The sequence below is a fragment of the Diceros bicornis genome, chromosome 6 (assembly GCF_020826845.1).
Source record: "Diceros bicornis minor isolate mBicDic1 chromosome 6, mDicBic1.mat.cur, whole genome shotgun sequence".
Classification (NCBI taxonomy): Eukaryota; Metazoa; Chordata; class Mammalia; order Perissodactyla; family Rhinocerotidae; genus Diceros; species Diceros bicornis.
The window spans coordinates 74,844,855-74,859,438 of NC_080745.1; the positions used below are offsets into that span (position 1 = coordinate 74,844,855).

The 14,584-nt window shown below is 50.1% G+C and overlaps 1 long non-coding RNA gene across 1 annotated transcript; it reads left to right on the forward strand.

The window, feature by feature from the left end:
- The first annotated feature begins 3,190 nt into the window (after positions 1 to 3,190).
- LOC131406816 (uncharacterized) lies at positions 3,191 to 8,456 on the forward strand. The gene is made up of 3 exons (XR_009220355.1): positions 3,191 to 3,271; positions 6,947 to 7,102; positions 8,376 to 8,456. It is a non-coding gene; the product is annotated as an uncharacterized LOC131406816 (long non-coding RNA).
- The last annotated feature ends 6,128 nt before the right edge of the window (positions 8,457 to 14,584 follow it).

Genomic DNA, 14,584 nt, shown 5'->3' on the forward strand with positions numbered 1-14,584 from the left:
TCTCCCAGCATAGAGATGTTTTTTGATTAAAAGGCCCAAATAGTAACTAGAAAGATGATAATAATAACATTTGCCAATACTTCACGTCTCTTATCATGAATCCTCTCAACAACCTGGAAGAAGGAGCTGGGAAGGAATCTAAATCAGCTTGGTCATTTGACAGTTGTCTGGGTTTTTGGGTCAATATGCAGCTTCCAAGGATTGCTGTTGGGCTGGTGTTCTGCATCTTCTTCTTGCTACTTGGAGACACGTGGCAATGAGAGTGAGTTTCAGACCAGATTCTGCCGCGTGAAGAGCGATAGGTAAGTAGCTACTCAAGTGTCACACTCATTCCTTCCGAGCTCAGAATGCTTCCTGCCCCTCCTGCTCCACACTCCAGGTGGAGGAAACAGCGTTTTGATGGCAGGACCCCCAACCCTTCTAGGCAGTCAGGTGACAGACTTCTTCATTAGGTAGGGGGTGGGGCACACGAGACCAAAGGGTAATCTAGTCTCAGTGCTTTGCTAGGTGGCTGGGTTTCTGGATTCTTGAACCATGTTTATGCAAAGGCTGGAATACTGGACAGTCTTTCTAGCCAGCCCCGTGTCTTGAATCCCTGTTATTTCACCCCTGATGAGCATGTCTGACTTCCACTAGGTTAGGCCATAGGCCTTATGGTGCAAATTTAGATAAGGATATTTGAAGCCCTTGGTAGTGCCTTATAGAGCATGGATTCCTGATGGGGAACTGCAATTGCCTTAGGGTGAAGATGAAAGTAAATTTACACACACACATATGTATACACACATATTTATTTACCTCACATTATGTTTATACTTCAGTATTTTAAGGTGAGTAAAAGGTGATATAATAGGGACAAATTTCAACCCCAACTTCACACATGGGGAAACTAAGCCTCAGGAGGGCAAGAAACTTGCCCAAGGTCACATAGCCACTAAGTGGGGCACCAGGATTGGAAGCCAGGTCTCTACCAGCCCAAATCCTAGGCTTCCACTCTGTCTGATTTTTCCTGAACAAGCCTCAGAGCTCTTGCAATCCTCATCCTGGAATTGCCTCAACAGTGTCTGGCTGAGAGTGGCTTTAGGCCCGCGGTTCCGGGGTCCCTGGAGGCTGGCCCAGAGGGACTAAAGGAACCATTGGGGAGGGGCCCAGGCCCAGGCCCTGGAGTCGGCCCTGCCACTTCCAGCTGTGTGAACTTGGGCAGCTTACTGCGCTTCTTTGAGCCTCATGTTTCCTTTCTGTGAAGGGAGAGTGATAATTCCCACATGACACAGTGTGTGTAATTAATTCAGGGCCCAGAACATACGAGATGCACAACAACTTTCGCTGTCATTGTAAGGAGTAGAATGTCCGACTCAAACTGGTTTAATCATGAAAAGCAATGTTTGGCTCGTGTAACCGGAAAGCCTGGAGGTGGGCGGTTGCAGGATTGGTTGATTAGCGCCTCGATGATGTCACCAGGGACCCAGGTTCTTTCTAGCTCTCTGTCCTGGTTGCACAGTGACTGTCAGCTGCCTCAGGCTTCATAGCCGGGCTCATAGCCCCAGGTGAGAGTCTCAGGGATCCCTCTAATGGGATGGGCTTCGGTTCCATGTGCTCCTTGGGACCAATGACTCTGACCAGGAGATGGAATGTGTTGATTGGTTTAAGCCAACTGGGGCCTGCCCCTTGAGCTGGAGGTTTTAATTACTCCAAACCACGTTTGTGTGTATGTGTGTGTGTCTGCGCGCGTGCGTGCGCATGCATGTGTGTTTGTGTGTAGAGGGTGGCTGTCCCAGCGTCAACCTGGGTTTGGTTAGGAAGGGGAAAAGAGGGTTGGGAGATGAGTGGGCAGCCAACAAATACGCCTTGTGAGGTTGCTCCTTTCTCTCCACCCCAGCAAGTACAAGGAAAACTCTCCCCTGTGACGTCATCGCTGCCCCGCAGTGGACCTGGGGCACCAAGGGTTTCTTCTTTGCCTCACAGACAGCCAGGGCTCACTTCTGTCTTCTGTTGTTCGTGTTCTTGGACACCCCCAGCCTATCCAAATGGGCCCTTCTGTGAGGTTTCTCCAGAAAGCCTTCCAGAGGCCTCCAGCCCTCAGGGAGCCTCCTCGCACCTTGGCCTCACAAGTAGGCATGCCATGTTCTCTAATTGACTCGTGTGACTGACTCTCCACTAGATGAGTGGACGTTCAGGAGCCATTGTCCTGATCATGCCCCCTGACCCTACTCACAGTCCTTCACCCAGCGGGTGTCACCCCAGCCTCAGACTGAGCCATTCCTCCCCACGGCAGAATGTGGAGGAAGCACTGTAGCCTCAGAGAGGGCAGGGCTGGGCATTGGTCTTGCTGCCCTAAATCCTGCCTTTTTCCACCTCAGATCCTTTGTACTTGCTGCACTTTCTGCCTGGAAAGTTCTTCCCAAAGCTGGCTCTTTCACATCCATTAGATCCCAGGGAACATACCACCACTTCAGTGAGGACTTCCTTGATCACCTTTCTGAAGCTGGACTCCCCATAATTCTTTATCTTAGCTCTCATGTTTCCTTCACAGAACTTTCCATGTTGTGCAACTATTTCCTGTATTTGTTTGGGTCCACCTCTCCCAATATAAGAAAGCGGAGGCAGGGGCCATGGCTGTTGTGTTCACCCTTATGTCTCCAGTGCTTTGCACAGGGCCTGGGGCAGATGAGACAATCCATTTTTTGTTGAATGAATGAATGAAGGTCTATGTGAGTGAGTCAATGAATGCCTGAGTCTGGAATCTGGTGTGAACTCGGGGGACCCAAGGGTCTGGCCAGCTGCCCTTCATCTTCCCTCATTGTCTCCGCTGTTGGTTTATTGTGACTTCTGTTTGGATCCCAGGGGCAACCCTGCTCTGGTTGAGCCTGGAGCCACACCCTGAGTCATAGCTTGTACCCCAAGACCATCAGGTTCAAAGGGTGTGATGGGGGACAAAGGGCTTCCCCTCCTCCATTCCCATGCTCCCTGCAGGGGGTTGATTCTACCCTGAGCTCACCCAGGAGGCCAACCCGGCCTCCATTCATTGGTTCATCTCTCCTCCTCACAGCTGCCCAACCCCCAGCTGGCCTCCACGTACAGATCTCACACTAACGCAGCTTCACTCTCCCTTTCTTCCTCTTTTCTCTTCCCTCAAGAGCTTCATTCTTGCCTAGTCACCCCCACTTCCCCTCTTGGTCAGAGCTGAGGATGGCAACTGCCACAGCCCATGCTGAGTGCTCTCTGTGCTGGGTGGGCACACTGCAGACGTATCCAGGAACAAGCCTCTGAAGTAAGTGCTCTTCTTCATCTTTTAATGATGGAGAAACTGGGGCACCGGGCGGTTGGGAGTGAGCTCTGTGTGTTGGCCAGGGCTCATTTTGACTAGTAACTCCATGATGCAGGCCGAATCACTCACCTGGGTGAGTGGTCTGTTGTCATGGAGGGTGGCAGCAGTTTCCTAAGTGCTGCCGATGAGGGCAGCATCAAGCCACGGGGTTGATCCCTCCGTGTGGAGGCCCTTCCATTAGCCCAATACTCCAGACCTCTCTTCTCCCAAGGAGGTGGCAGGGAAGTGGGGAGGAAAGTGGGATGAATGAGTTAGCTGATGGGTGAATTTGGGAGCAGAGACAGGTCATGGGGGCCTTCACCATTTCCTATCGCCTGTATCTGCATTGTTCTAGGTCACAGGGTAAGTTAGGGTAATGGCAACACCCCCTGCCCCGCCCTACCCCTGCCCTACCCACAGCAGGACTGGGTGGGTCCAGGTCTCCTGGGACTGGATAGGTGACTTGTCTAATTCTGGGGTTCAGTATTAGGAGGGAGCTCTCAGCCATAGTCCCTCGAATCAGCTTTCTCAGCCAACGAAATTGTATTTTGGTCTCCCCTCCTCTTCACTCCTCTCTCTTCGCCATTTGCTAGGACCTGGCAGGGAAAAGGGGCCCTTTATTGGGCCTCCTCCAGCTCTAACCCCGCAGCACTGAGGGGGGCGCAGGGTGGTCCGTGGGGCTCTGTGAGCACCTCCCACGCTGCTCCGGGGGCTGTACTGGTGCCAGCCCAGAGGCCCCTCACGGCGGTGAAGCCATTTTGGAGGATAGTCCACTACGAGGGAGAGAAAACGTGGGATTTGGAATAGAGTTGCCAAATAAAATGTAGGACACTCAGTTAAATTTGAATTTCAGATAAACAATGAATAATTTTCTTCATATAAGTATGTCTCAAACATAGTACAGGACATACTTATACTAGAAAAATTATTCATTGTTGACCAGAAGTTTAAATTTAACTGGATGTCCTGAATTTTTATTTGCTAACCTTAGTTTTATTTGGCAACCCTAGTTTGGGTAGGCTCTGGATGTTTCTCAAGCACAATGTGGGAAGAGGAGAGATGGGCTCCCTAAATCTCTTGGAAGGCCTGCAGCTACCGGTCACAAACCCCCGAGCAGGTGGGCTTGGGCAGTAGGAAACTTGTCAGGGCTCATAATGAGCCCGGAGACAGGACGGCCCCCTGAGCTCCAGCTCCACCTGCTCTGAGGTGCTCTCATCTCTGCCTCCAGGATGGCGCCCCTCAGCGTCCCTAAATGGATGCAGAATCTCCAAGTGCCACATCCATATGGTTGCCGTCTGGTGGCCATCGCTTCCCCGCAAGGAGCTCTGTCCCAGGGGCCCTCCAGCAGACTTGCATCTCATTGGCCAGAATCACACGACCATGCCCAGTGCACCACCATGCGTGGCTGAAAGCGATCAGACCCGCCTCGAGGGGCTTGGCCTCTTCAGAAGCCTCTCACAGAGAGCAGGGTGGGTACCTGAACTTCGTGGGGCCTCCAGGGTCTGAGATCACCCCGTGCTTCATGGAGAGGGGGCAGCATGGCCTGAGAGCAGCTCCCAGGGCATCCTCCTCCGGCCCCTCATCCTTGACCGTGCAGGCGCGTGTCCTTCTCTCCAGGTCAGTGTTTCTCCGAGCACCTGAGGGTGATAATTTCACATCCCTGGTGCACGGCCTTTAACCTCCCTGTGCTTCAGGAGCTCATCCCTGCTTTTCCTGTGGCCCCTCCTCACCAGGAATGACCCGTGTTCTCTTGCTGTCTCTGTCCTCTTCCCGGGGGCCCTTCTCCACTGGTGTGTAAGCACCTCTCTAATGGATGCGCCGCTCGTCCTGTGTTGTCCCCACCGAAGCATTCCCAGGAGCCCTGCAAATCCGAGTTGCATGTGAGGTCCCTGTGCCCCTTTCCACCGCAGCCTCAGACAACCAGCATTGGCACAGCCATCCTCCCTCCCTCAGCAGGCCGGGCGCCTCGTTCTCCCCTGTAAGGGGCACAGAGCCTGGTGCACAACAGATGCCTGGCTGTTAACTGAGTTGTCTGACTAGGCCCAGCGCCAGGAGCCTGGGCTGGCTGGGGGTTAGCGTGTCCAAGGCCACAGTTGCCTGTAGGCCTGTTTCAATGGGTTGGTCAGGCAGTCGGTGGAGCCTGCTGGGGCCAGGTGTGACAGGTGTGGGTCCAACTTACCCTCCTGGATTCACTGCAAGAAGCCCCTGCAGAGGAGGCCCTTTAACTCAGAATGGGGAGGGCGTCAGACAGAGAGAGACCAGAAAGTTTCGGCTAAAGCTGCTTGGGCCTGATGGAGATGGGAGCAGCCCTGCTGTGTAGCTCCCCTCCCGCATTCCTGCACACCGCCCACCCCTGGGCTGAGGAGTTGTGACTGTGAAGCGGCTTCAGCTGCATGAGCCTTTGGCGCCTGGAACTCTGCAGAGCTCTTGTCTCCCCTGGTAGAGCTTAGACAGGGAGGCCCCCGTCTCTCCGGCCTTGGCTCCTGCTGACACAGGTGAGGGGGTGCCAGGAGACGGCTGCCACTTTAAGACAGACACAGGAGCTGGTGTATTCCTGACAGACTCCAACTTGATTCAGTTTGATGAGCATTTAGTCAGAGCCTACTCTGCGCCAGGCTTGGGGGCAGGGGTGTCTCTAATGAGGGGTAACTCCCACATTTATTCAGTACCGAATGCTGAGGATCGGGCTAAGTGTTGTATGTGCTTTAATTTCTTTTAACTTCATGACATCCCTGCCTGGCAGATATTACTCTTATTCTCATTCCCATTTTACAGATGAAGAAACTGAGGTTCTGAGCGGTTCATTTACCTCACAAGTACAGAGGTAGTGACCAGCAGGGCAGGATTTGAAGTCAGGCCTGTCTGTCTGACTTCCAAGTCTGTCCTTGCCCTTGAGTCGCTCACTGTCCCCACAGGGAGAACACATGAGCCCCCCACCCCTAAGGGGTAGGAGGACAAGGAGGGCTGTTCCTTTCCATGTTGAAGCAGAGTCTCCGCAGATGGTCCAACCACCAAACCCTGTGGCTGGGCCCAGGTATTCCCACCACACCCTGGTTCTGCCCTCCTCATCCTGTTTCTCTGCCAGGCTCTTTTCTTATACGGGGCGGGGGTGGGGTGGGGGGGTGGGGGGCGGAAGTGAGGATAAGGCTGCGTGTAGCCAGATGTATTTGGGAAGCAATGGTTTCCCTTGTCCTCCCAGCTCCCGAGAGACTGTGCTCAGCGTGGAGGGGACTTCCAGCCATGTGCAAGAGGCAAGAAGCACCTGGTAGGTCCTGGGGGCACGTCATCCAGAAGGTACAGGGTGATGTCCAAAATATTCCACAGCTGCTGACTGGCTAATGGGCAGACCCAGACCCCTGCTGTGCCCGGTGTTAACCCTTTGGTTGCTAGACTATGGGGCAGTCCAGGGGGTCCTGGGGTAGGGGCGGGGGCACAGGGGGAACTGTCTCTACTGGTATACAAAGTGGTCCACACATGACCAAGTAGTGTGGCTGTCCTAGCGTCCCAGCAACATGGCAGCCCTGGTCTGGGAAGCTGCGGGAGGACAGGCCGGTGTGTTCACGAGGGCAGGCTGTTTAGACACGACTGCTTCTTTGACTAGCACGTGTACTGATTCTTTTTCCCATTTGGCTCCCAAAGGGCCTGGTAATGGAATTGCAAAAATCTGAATGAATTGTCTGATGCATCATGACTAAGCTTGCAATGTGCCAAGTGTCCCCCAGGAGAGACCCTTGGACAGCAGGCCTGGAGTGCAGGACTGCACGTTGGAGACTGTTCCCAGGGAGAGCCACGGATGTAAGTTGCTCTGAGTTCTAGAAGTGCTTGGAGGGTTTGGGGAATTGTCACACGAATTTGTGGCACCAGCCTTTTGGTCTCTAAGTGGTGGTGGCACAGTTGGCTGGCCTGGCTCTGGTGGCAGATGGATAGCTCAGTCCACACAGCCTGCTTCGCTTTTGGACAGCTTCAGTTACCCTAAGTTCTATTATTGATCCCATTTGCCTTCCTAGGAGGCTCCATGCCTTGGTCTTTGTTTAACTTATGGAGACTTGCAGCATAATTTTCATTTCATTTCTAAGACGTTCTGTTTCAAGCATGTTCAGGGAGCCCTTAATCATTTCGTTTCCTGCCTCCACTCCCCGTCTGCCTCCTGCCTACATCTCTTCTTCTCTCAGGGAGAATGTTCTCAATCTTATTAGCTGTTCTTCCTGTGGTTTTATGTCGAGGTCCTTTTATCATGCTGATCAGTGGATATAGATTTATTTGTTTCTTACCTGACGTGGACTCTTGAAATCTGGGGCAAATATTAATGGTCGTAGCCAAGAGCTTTTATTGAGCTTGAACTCCATGCCACAATACTTCATGTTCACTTTCTCTTTAATTTCACAGTGACCTTTTGAAGTTGCTGCTGTTATTACCTCCCACTTTATAGATGAGGACACTGAGATTCAGGCTGGAGAAGTCCCTCCCTTACTCAAAGTTACATAGCAAGCGAGGGGGTAGAGCTAGGACTGGACCTGGGAATCTAACTCCAGGGCCTCTTAACCCCTCCACCCTGATACTCAAAGTGGGGCCCATAGACCGACAACAGGTAGTCACTGGGGCCCTGTGAGAAATGCCGAATCTCAGCCCCTACGCAGGATCTCAGGTGATTCACACACACATTCAAATCGGAGAAGCTCCAATCTAGCCTCCCTGAAAGGAAATGAGTCCCTTGACTTCTGTTGATCCTTCCGGATCACTTTCGAGTTTGGTAGCCACAGCCCCCTCTCCCCTAGTTGGCATTGTCCTCGGACTCATCTATGTCCTGCACAGGCCCTTCCCTCAGGAGGCACATTTTGTCAGAATGAAGGTGTGATGGTTAATTTTATGTGTCAACTCGGCTAGGCCACAGGACCGAGCTATTTAGTCAAACATTATTCTAGATGGTTCTATGGAAGTTTTTTTTAAGATGAGATTAGCACTTAAATCAATAGACTTTGAATAAAGCAGATTACCCTCCATAATGTGGGTGGGCCTCATTTTATCAGCTGAAAGCCTTAATAAAAAAGACTGACCTCTCCCTTAATAGAAAAAGACTGAAGAAGAGGGATTTCTGCCAGAAGACTGCCTTCAGACTCATACTGCAACATCAGCTCTTTTCTGAGCCTCCGGCCTGCTGGCCTATCCTGCAGATTTTGGACTTGCCAGCCTCCACGATTGTGTGAGCCAATTCTATAAAATCTCTCTGTCTCAATCTCTCTCTCGCTCTTGCTCTCCACATATATCCTATTGGTTCTGTTTCTTTGGAGAACCCTGAGTCATACAGATAGCCAAGGACCAGTCAGGTAGTTTTATTATTTCACTGTCTGGTCCCCAAGCTGTAACAGCAATCAGGGCCTGCTGTTATCCTGAGTGGAACAGGCAATGTGAGTTGAAGAGTGAAAGAAAGTTCCCTTTCCTCCAATATTCTCTCTTACTGATCCTTGAAACTCTACCATTAGCAACTAATTGTGGGGGGGTGGTCAGGTCTATTCTTCTCTAAATGGTGTCTGAGGAGAAGGCCCCCATACCTCCCCCCTTACACCTGCAATCTCTGGAGTTCAGTGGCAGTGCCCAGGGGGTGAGAGGCATTGGATTCCCAGTATAATACTCCCCATCAACCTCCCGTCTTTGATATGGACAACTGACGTGTTCCCAGTGGTGAGTGAAGTACTATGCCCAGGCAGCCTTAGAATTGCTCTCCAAACCCCCAGTCTGATTGCTGCTCCTGAGCCCTTCTTATTCAGAAATTCTGAAGCAGCCCCTGGCCAGGCCTAAGCTGCTTGGGTTAACCTGGTCTCCTCTCTGGTCTTAAGTGAGCCTGACATTCACTCTCAGCGCTGTCTCCACCCCCTCCTCTGATGATTTGGGAGCCTCAGGCAGCAGCAGGAGGGAATAGAGGTGTGAAATACCCTTCCCTGGAAGCCTTGGCCCCACTGGGCCTCTGGCTGCCTGGACACAGGGCCTGAACTAGACGGCTGTGCTTGACCTTCGAGTCTAAACTTGATACCTTCGTCTCTCGGGAAGTGGGTGTGCCAGGACTGTGTCTCCTAACATGCCTGAGATGATACCTCCCAGGAGAAGGACTGTGGGCCCTGGGTGCTTTCTTGGTGCTACATCTCAGAGAGCTTCAAGCCCTGACTGCTGAGGGATCCTGCTTTTAAAGCCATGAGCAGCCCTGGATAGATACATCCCACTCTCCTTCTCTTCTCTGGAGTCAGGATTCACAGTTCGGGGGAGACCTGGCTCTGGATTTCAGTGGAGATGGATGAATGCAGATGGAGATCCTGACTGTTTCACCAAGAGACAGCCATTATTTCTGTGGAAAATAATGAGGTGTTCCTCACCTTATAGCTCACACCGCACTCTGCTCTGTAGAGTGTGGACAGTAGCATAAATCTGGACCCAGAAATCAGCTATCCATTCATACCTCACACAGATACACCCCTACCTGCTGGTCCCATGATTCTGAATCCCCCTGAGCACATGTTTCTTTGGTCACCAAGCTCAAGGATGCCACCCCTTTATTCTGCCTTCTGATTCAGGGCAGCTCTGAAGTCAGAGCAATCATCAAACCAGACTAGTTAAGGGAGAGAAGGGCCAGGACAAAGGTCAGGTAGTGAGGCATTCAGTCGTTTGACTGTCATCTGCCAGGTTGTGCTTTTTTATTTGTTTTATTTTTGTTTTTGTTTATTTTTTGCTTCTTGGTTCTGTAAGTTGATATTTTTCATTAAATTTGGAATTTTTTCCTATTATTTCTTTAAAAAAATTTTGCCCTATCTCTCACTTCTCTTCTAGCACTCAAATTACAGATATGCAAAGCCATTTGATATTGTCCTACTGGTCTTTGAGGCTCTGTTCATTTTTCTTCAATCTCTTTTCTCTCTGTTCTTTAGACTAATAATTTCTATGGATCCGACTTTTAGTTAATGACTCTTTCTTCTGCTATCTCCTACTTGATGTTTAGCTATCTAGTGAAACATTCATTTCAGCAATGGTAATTTTCAGTTGTATAATTTATATTTGCTTCTTTTTTAATAGTTTTCATTTTTCTTCCTGATGAAATTCCCCATTTGTGCATTCATTAAGGTAACATTTTTCTTTAATTCCTTGAATTCTGGTGTCTCATCTGGATGCAAAATTCCCCACCTGTGCATTCATTAAGGCAACATTTTCCTTTAATTCCTTGGATTCTGGTTTCTCATCTGGATGCAGAGCATGTTAATGAGGTGTTAGATCTCAGCACTCTGGCTGGGTCACGGATCCAATGTACCCCAGTGCTCTTCAACCTCTAGTACTTCTGTTCAGCTTCCAAACCCGTAGCAGTCACTCTCTGGTAGGGACTAAATAGTCTCATCCTGAACAAGTACAGCCAAAGACTTCCAGGGATCCTCCACACGGACTTCTGTCTCCATTTTGTGCAGCTTTATCCTCCTCTTTCTCCTGCTCTGCCCTGCAGATTTCAGCTGCTTCAGCTGCCTCAGAGTCTGATCTCTGCCTCTTAAGCTCATTGGAACTACCATTGTGTGCTTGGATTCAAGTTCATTGCATCAAAGTTGGGGAATTTTCCCTAGAAAGAGAGTAGGGGTAATTAAACATGTAACAAAGTTTGGCTTTCATTTCCTGTCTCCTATCTTAGGCCTTAGGGGTGAGTGGGTTCTCTCGCTTTCCTGGTTCTCATAACATAGCACCTCGCTTCCCAGACTAGCTGATTGGTCATGAGAGGCTTTTTATTGTGGTGGGTAATATTTGTTGAGCACTCATCATGTTCCAGGCACTGCAATAAATGCTGTGAATACATGTCTCACTTACTGTGACATCAGTCCCTTGAGGGAGTTGTTCATATAATCCCTACTCTAACGTGAGGGATGAGAGGTTTGGAGGGTGAAACAACTATGGTCACAAAGTTGGGAAATGGCACAATTGAGCCCTGAACTCAGGACTATTTGATCTCATCCCTGGTTCCTTTATCCATTGCACTGTCCTGTTTCTACACAGCCAAGCTCTTTCCCACTGACCAGCTGTTTCAGCCACATAAAGCACAAAAACCAAATCACTGGAAACCAGTTTCCTCTGCTACTGATTGTTCATATTTCTGCCAACGAGCAACCTGGTATTAGCTTTCATCTCTGTCGCAAAGACCTTCCTCTATATCCCTGTGCTCCCCAGACACTCTCTCCTTTCCCCACCCTCACAGCCTTTGATCAAGCAGTTTCCAGCACTGTCTCTGTGTACAGTACTGTCCTAGCAACCCTGAGAGATATGTGAGGACAATTTTGTAACATAAAGGAGCCTTAGAGACACTTAGTCAAGTCATCCATTGTACAGAGGAAAAGACTGAAACCCAGAAGGGGAGTGGCCTTGCCGAGGGCACACAGTCAGCTGCCAAGACTGGAATCCAGCTCTTCAGATTCCCAGGTCTATCTGTTAAGATTCTGGCAGGAAGGAGATATGACAGTTAGGCTGGTAATTAGGGAGAATTCAGTGAGGGGACTATTTACAAAGGAATGGGCAAGGTTAAAGGACACTGAAAAAGGATGACAAAGGACCCCAGGGTTAGTAACAGCAGAAAGCCATTACACACCTACCTCTGAATGGTTCAGGGGAGGGAGAAGTTATGGAACCTGGAGAGAGCTATAGCAAAGGAGAGGGCCACCTGACAAGAGCCTTGGGTAGAGGAATGCGGCCACTGCCAAGCCATGGCCCATCAGGGAGCTTGCTGGAGAAATAAACCCTGACCTCTCTCTCCTCCCACCTTCTGATCTCCTGTTAGTACTTCCCATTGGCTTAAACCATCTGGAAGCTAGTCATCAAGGAGACTTTGTTAATGCAGTTCATGGAGTTCAGCCTCCCAGGACACAGATAAGAGCAGAGAAGGGTGGAGGGAGCATCTGGAGGGGCAAATGGAGAGTAGCCCACACAAGATACTAATAATGCTCCTGCCCCCTCTGCTTTGGAAGACAGTGTCTCTACTCTTCCGAAGTTCACAAGTCCACATAGAGGGGCAGATGTGAGCAGGTAACCAATAGGCCAGGACTGAAATGCCATTAGGGAGCAGAGAACACTGGTCATCAGGCTGGGTATGCATCTACCCCAGGAAAACTGGTGGAGTTCTTAGGGAGCAGTCCGCCTAGGTGGGGCTTGTTAGTCTCTGCTCCTGTGGAGAGAGAACTAGGATGCGGTCAACTCAATTAAATTAAACAAGTGTTTATTGAGTGCATACTTTGTCAGGTATTGGGTCGCTGAAGATGAATAGGCTTGTCCCTGCCTTTGAGGGCTTCAGAGTCTGATGAGCGAGGCAGATGGGTGACCAGCACAACATCACTTTCCTGCATTGGGGAAGGGGGAGGCAGACTTACTTCCTGGTTCACCAGTGACAAGGTGAGACTTCTCTGGTAGTACTTAGTGTGTGCCTGGGCTTGGCTCAGCTTTGGGATAGGAATGTTTTAGAGCTCTGTCTTCTGTCCCTGTCACCTCCCTCACTTCCTAATCAAAAGGGGAGTTTCCACGTGTGGCCATTATGTGAGTGGTCAGGGTCTGGGAACTTGCCAGTATAGACACTTTCCAGTTTGTTCTGCCGATGTTGTACTATGGAAGTTCACAGGGCTCAGACACCTTTGTCTCCGAGAGTGTGAGGAGTGGACATGAGTGATGGAAGAGATCCCCAAGTGTCTTAGGGGCATGCATTGTAGGATTGTGGCTCTTTTCATTTTGGGAGGTGTGTGAGAGAACCTGGGGGTCCTAGCTTCTAGCCCTCTGCACGGATACTTTTCAAACCCCAAACCTGTGCATTGATGGTATAATAATGAAAATAGCCAAGATTGATTGAGCCCTTCTGTGTGCCAGGCACTATGTTAAGTGCTCTACAAGCATTATCCGGATGTGTTCTTACCACAACCTTGTGAAGTAGGTACTAGGAGGAAACTGAAACTTGAAGGATTAAGGGACTTGCTCAAGATCACACAGCTTGTTCATGGCAGAGCCAGAATGTCATTCAACCTTACCTGCTTGTGGAATGTTACCGGGGCCTGTAGGTGCTGAAAGTGGTGTTGGCCTCCAAGTCTACATCATTCACTGCTTGGCAGGATCTAAACCTCTTGTCTGTGCATGTGGTGGACTTACTGACCTTTCCTGCTGCTACTCAGGCTCTCCTCTGATGTATAGAATGTGCAGGAAGGCAGAGCAGACCTCCAGAGGGGAACCCAACTCAAACAAGCCCCATGAAAAGTAAATAAGGTGGAAGGAGGCTGAGGGCCAAGAGCAGGATAAAACCTGGCTGCCCGAGCTCCCTTCCCCTTGCCCCACGAGACCAGGAGAAAGAATCAGAGGACAAGCAGAGCCCACATCAGATGTGGTGGGTGAGAAGACACTCATCCTTCAAAACACAGACACTCTTCCCTGGAACACGACCCTGTTATTCTTTGCTCTTGGTCTGGCCTGTTTTAGTAGGAAACAGGATGTGCTTCAGTCAACTCTCTGGTTCACATCCTTCTCCACTGGGTGTGGTGTCTGCTGGGAAATGACAAGGTCTGTTGACCAGGGATCCATTCAGCCACTCATAATATGGGAGGACTCCACAGTTCACAAAACTCTTTCACGTTTCATTTGTTCTTCACAACAACCTTATGTGGAAGGAACTCGTCATCCTTGGTTTAGAGATAAGGGAACTGAGGCTCAGAGATATCAAGTCACCTATCCAAAATCACCAATCTAAGATGAGTCCGGTGGTTTATTTCACAAGAATTTGTTGAGTCCCAGCCAGCTGCAGGCCCTGTGTTAGGGACTGGGGTTGCAGAGAGGAGCAAACCGTGGGCTTCACCCTGTCATCTAGGGGGCCTGGGCACAGATGAAAATGCTGGCACATTTCCCAGTCTGCTGCCTCTTTCTTAATGAGTCTAACCATGTCCTGAGTACCAACTCTGCGAGGCACTCTGGTGGGTGCCCAAGGGGCATCTGCTCATCTACATTGTTCCTGCCCTCCAAGAGCTTAGAGTTTCCTCAGAGAGATGAGAAGTGTATGTGAAATAGTAACCAATGCCATTAGTCCAGGTCAATGCTGCTGGGAATAGTTTAAAAATTCAAGAAGAGGTCAACTGACTCCAGCTGCAGGTGGTCCTTAGAGGTGTCAGAAAGGAGATGGGATTTAAGCTGTTTTCTGCAGGAAGAATAGTCCATGTTCAGGTAGGGAGGCCATGGGACAGCATTTTAAGGAGGAACATCATAACAACAGCTTGGAGGTAGGAAAGCAGGAGACATATT